This window comes from Octopus bimaculoides, chromosome 11 (assembly GCF_046866305.1).
Source record: "Octopus bimaculoides isolate indiv1 chromosome 11, ASM4686630v1, whole genome shotgun sequence".
Classification (NCBI taxonomy): Eukaryota; Metazoa; Mollusca; class Cephalopoda; order Octopoda; family Octopodidae; genus Octopus; species Octopus bimaculoides.
Genome location: NC_142938.1, coordinates 21,318,099 through 21,324,249, shown reverse-complemented (window position 1 = coordinate 21,324,249; position 6,151 = coordinate 21,318,099).

Sequence of the window (6,151 nt, the reverse complement as noted above, 5' to 3'; positions counted from 1 at the left end):
TGCAACAATAATAATACTCTAACAAATGAAGAGTATATAAATAAATCTTCTAATATACAAGGGGAAACAGCCCACGTTGAATTCTATCTTAACCTGAGGAATACCAATACCACTGTAAACAACTATACTGACAGTAATGATAGAAATCAAAATAGAAATATAGAATAGAAATAAAAATATATATTGTGATTGCAAAGTTAGAAATAACTGTTCAGTTTATAATTATTGTAAAAAAAACCTACTATATAGATGTAAAGTGAAAACTGAAGGTAAGAATTTCTTTTACATCGGTTCAACGGAAAACTATATCGCTAAACGTTTCGCCAACCACAATTACACCTTTAATAATAGAGATAAGTCGTCTTATACTAACCTTCGCAAATTTATTTGGGACTTGAAGGACACGAATAAAATATTTACTGTGGAGTGGGAAATAATACGCAGGGCTGGTGCCTATAAAATATTGGAAATGCCTATTGTTTTCTCTGTGTGGAAGAGTTATTCCAAATCTTAAATTCTAGACGTAGACTCCTCAACATCAGAAACGTGGCTGGGTTATCCTGTGTTCACTCCTGTAAATATGTTTTCAAAAACTACCATTAAATATAATGTAAAGGTTACTAGGACTATATATTAGGTGGGTATCTCAGGATTAATATACTAACATTTATAACTAAAAAGATTAGATAATTCTTAGTAGATATATTAATATTAAAATATGAAATAAATAGTAATTATGAATACAAGGTTTTATTTACAAGTAAACTGAATTATATAAATGTTACTGGGTCCTTAATTTAAGTACGTATCTTAGGAATTTGTGATTATTATTATTTAAAACAATAATAAGTAATATTAAGTTAAAAAATCTATGTATTAATTTAATAATGGGTTTAATATCTTATTATTTTGATTTGTTAACTTTAATGCTTTCCTCAATGAAGATAATTTGTATCTATTCTCACTGCTATATAGATAAATATATTGTGCACAGATGTTGATGATATAATATTCAGCTATGGTAAATAGTAAGCAGTTTTGATTCGTCATCTCGTAGCTTTCACATTAACACATCAACACATTAATACACAAATGTACAAATACATAAAAACTATTACATATATGCGGCTATTGCTTTAATTAAAAATGATGGGTATAATTTATTATTTAACTATAATTACTAGAGATTGCAACTAGGTGACATAATAACTTTCTTAAGTGATTAAATACTGACATTTCGATCTATCACAAGTTATAATGTAAATGAAGAATAATGTTTTTAGCTTCTAGTTAAAGTAATAGTATCGAAATATCGTTTAAGCTAACAGCCACTTTTGGTTTTCAACACATTACATACGCACGCGCACAAATGTATTAAACAAATTTGCATATACATATGCATAAGTAATGGTTTTTTTTAATACATTGGATGGAAAAACACACACATATCTGAATCTATCAAGGATCTACCAACACATTGGAATGTAGATCTTTTCTATCAAGTTCTTCCCCTGACCAAATGTCCAATTAGCTATATTCAATAGGAAATTTTAATTAATTTAATTTCTCAAATTGAATTAATCGGGCATGGAAACAATTGTAGGTGGAATGAGTTTTATTTTGTTTCAAATTAAATATGTTCTAATAAATTGATATCTATATCTCAATTTTTCCGTCTGCTTTCTTCATACATAAACAGTAATATAGCCATATTCATCAATGCGAAGCTAACATCTTCGGTTTTTCACTGATACACTGGATAAAACCGGGGAACGCGGATACTGATTCCCTCTAAGAGGATTTTTATATCCTTGATTTATATATATATATATATATATATATATATATATGTATTATTGTTTGTATAAATATGTATATTACACACACACATTTACCTATATAGAGAGATGTAGATATACAGGTATGAATGTGTATACATATGAATAAATAAAAATGTACATATATGTGTACAAACATCATATATCTCTCTTTAAGTTTCTCTCTCTCTCTATCTATCTAGCTATATTCATACTGTACGTAACAATGACGTGGCTAATAGGGTAATGATCGGTGTCCACGGACACATTTTTCAAAATTGGTGCATTCTATAAAACGTATGAATAGAAAATTTTTTGGTATGTATCATGGCGCTTTTTTTATGTGTTTGTTTACTCTAAGATTAGAACTTGGCGACGCTTCTGCTTACATCACCCCATTTGTTTCAATATGCGGCTGTAATTTTAAACTTCTAAATGTCCAAATGAGTATGTATTAGAAACAAACACTCTTTCATATATAGGTAAAAATAACGAAAAATTCATTAATATATACAAAAACAAAAAATAAAGCATTATTCGAGAAGAACAATTATAAATTTTAACAAAAGCCCCCCCCCCCACAAAACCCGTATATTTTGGTGGGAACGCTTGAAAATCTAGTCTTAGGTTACATATCAACAAAATATTAAAAGTCAGGTTAACATAGGAACGTGAGAACAACGTTTATAATTTGAGTATAGTCGGTTAAAATTGCTCAGTAATTTGACTTGTACATAAATTTATTAACCCACGAAGGTGACAGCCAAAGTTGAAGAAGGTGGAATTTAACTCAGTGTAGATGACTTTTTTGTTTTTATCTCTTTATTACCCACAAGTGGCCAGATGACTATTTTGTTTTGCGTTTTATATTTCACTTCGTTATCTATGAATTTGAATAAATCGTGATCATATGCATCAGTAACTGAAATTCGGATCACGTAGTACTACGAGCAATGTAAATGACATTCAATAGAGCAGAAGTAAAATAATTTTTTGATGTTTTTTTGTATTGTTGGTAAGCCAGACTAATCAACAGTTAAACACGCACACACATATAGATAGGCACAGATACATACGTATATGTTTATATGTGTATAGACCATAAAATGTCAGGACGTATGAGAGGTGAATATATTTATCTAATCTCTTATCCTTTAGATTACAACCGTTTCGCAGCCTTCTTCAGGAAATAATAATGTCAGTGTATAATAAATTACACTTACATGCCATGCATGCTACGCATACACAATACAGTTGTATATTCACAAATCAGTGCAGATAAAGGAAGTTAGCTGCATTGATTTGCGACTATACAAGTGTATTGTGTAATGTGTAGCATGCATATTAGTGCAGACGTGTAAATATAATTTACTATACACTGAAATTATTATTATACGATGAAGGCTGCGAAACAGCCGTATCTCCAAGGATAACAATTGGTTAAATAAATATATTCACCTCTCATATCTCCAAATATTTTATGGTTATACTCCTCATGAAATTGCTTCATCGATCGGAACTGCTGGATTTCTGCTGTATAGATTTCTGAATTATACTACTCTGTATTGTATTACTATGTTGTTTGTTAGCCGAGTCCACGAGAGGGGCTTTCTGTAATAACCACATGATTCTATGAATCCATATATTACACTACAAATTTATGTATATATAGATCTCGACAAGAATAATTAACTTATCAGCTAATGAAAGTATTTTCAAACTAAATGAAGACTACTATAACTTATCACTTATGAAGGCGGGATATAATGATAAAATAAAGTTTAATAAGTTGAATTCTGATTTAAACAGCGGTTTTAATAAGGCAAATCTAAAATCTAGTACTATAAATAAATCTAATTATAAGAAAGATAGTAATGGAAATTTAAATTCAAATATAGAAGTTAATAATAAAATAACAAGAGTAGACGATTTTAATAGAGAAAATAATCAAATGAACGATTATAAAAATTCAAACAATTATAAAACGATTATAAAAAATTCTCGTACTGCTAATAGACATGAGGATGTAGTACTCTCTAATAGAATCTCGAATTATTTTAATATAAAACCAGCTACTCCTTCGAAAAACTGGTATAAATATTAAGATTATGATTCTAACTCGAAAAATATTTTATGATTAAGTATTCCATTTGGTAAACAAGTAAATTATAATTTTTCCAAATTAATCAATATAGCAAATGAAAAAAACAATTTCCAATGAATCCTAAATATAAAAATTCTAATAAACATAAAATCCGTATGGCTTATTGTAACAACAGAAATATAGCACAAATTATAGCAACTCATAACGTAAAAGTAATATCGAAATTTCAAAAAAGCTATTATATTCAGGGTAGCATAGTAAATATTCAGAATGATATAACATCAAACGGAATAAAGAAACTCAAATAGAAGAGAACACCAACAATTTAAAAGTCGCTGAAAGGGAAACAACCAAAATTAACATAGTTTATAACGTAGAATCGAATAAAAATTCAGCTCGAAATAGAACAACGATAATGTTAACTAAATGAGTAAATAACGATGAAGAACTTGATGGAAATGAATTTGATTTTACCATGAATGATCAAATTAAAACTAAATCTGAGAGAAATATAGAAAGATATCTTTGCAATTGTTCTAAACGGGAATCCTGTTATGTAAAAAACTAGTGTAAGAGTAGAAATGTAATACATAGATGTAAAGTTACATCTGAGGGTAAAGAATACTTTTACATCGGTGCGTCATCACTAATTTTCAAGAGGAGATTGGCAAAATCATTTGAGTTCTTTTAGAGATAAAAAAAAAAAATTCCAAACAAGTCTTAGTAAATTAATCTCGTCTATTAAAGACAGAACAAAGACTATGCTCTTAATTGGGAATTAATTTGCACTGCAAAACCATACAAAAAAATGTGACCTATATAAACAAATAATTATATTCTTGGGAATAGAAATTTCCCTTCTGAATTTTTTTACACACTGGCTTGATAAAATTCTTGTAAAAGAGTTTTATCCCTTTTTGAATTTATATATATATATATATATATATATATATATATATATATAAAGAATGAAAGGTAATGCAATGCCACTTTGTAATAATCCTTATTATTATTATTGTTGATATATATATATATATATATATATATATATATATATATATATATATATATATATATATATATATATATACATATATATATATATATATAAACATATGCCTAAATGATGGTCGTATATTTTGCAAGGAGAATATAGACGATTATCATTCTGCAATATGACATCATTTCTGTTGTAAATAAAAAGTGCAATGTTTATATGATTCATGTTAATTTTTGTTTTTAATATTTCATGTTGTGGTGAGAAGCAGCTGCGTAGAATCAAATAATTTCATCCACCTAAAATATTACCTTCGGTATTCAAAGCACAAGTATGAACATATACATTTTTTTAAGGGGCAATGGCTGGGAATCAATTTTTTTAATCAATGTATACCAAAATGAGTGGAGGTGCAATGGCCCAGTGGTTAGGGCAGCGGACTCGCGGTCATAGGATCGTGGTTTCGATTCCCAGACCGGGCGTTGTGAGTGTTTATTGAGCGAAAACACCCACAAGCTCCACGAGGCTCCGGCAGGGGATGGTGGAGAACCCTGCTGTACTCTTCCACCACAACTTTCTCTCACTCTTACTTCCTGTTTCTGTTGTGCCTGTAATTCAAAGGGTCAGTTTTGTCACACTGTGTCACGCTGAATATCCCCGAGAACTACGTTAAGGGTACACGTGTCTATGGAGTGTTCAGCCACTTGCACGTTAATTTCACGAGCAGGCTGTTTCGTTGATCGGATCAACTGGAACCCGCGACGTCGTAAGCGACGGAGTGCCAACAACAACAATACCAAAAATGAGTCTGACTCGGAAGTGCTACTAATGATTTCAATGCACTTTAAAGCATAATTTTTCCAGTACTTGTTGAGCACCGAAGATATTTACATCATAGAGCTGTGGTTTTCAGAAAGACACTCATATTTTATGTGATGAATTATGTGGCGCTTGTAAAGCTAGTCAGATCATAAAAGTGTCTACATGTAGCTAATGTTTTATCGCTTTTTTTTCTTTAGATGCCATCATGGTTTGGTCCGTGCGTTTATTGGAAGAACTTTTACCGAGAACGGTGAAGCTGAGAGAAGCTTCTTTTTTTGACGCATCCTGTACTTCTGCTTCGTACTATTAAGGTCAAAGAATTATTAAAACATTACTTCACTTACAAAATATTATTCTGGAATTTCTTATGAGAACTTTTGTTGTAAAGCAAAAACTAACACTAATATTTAT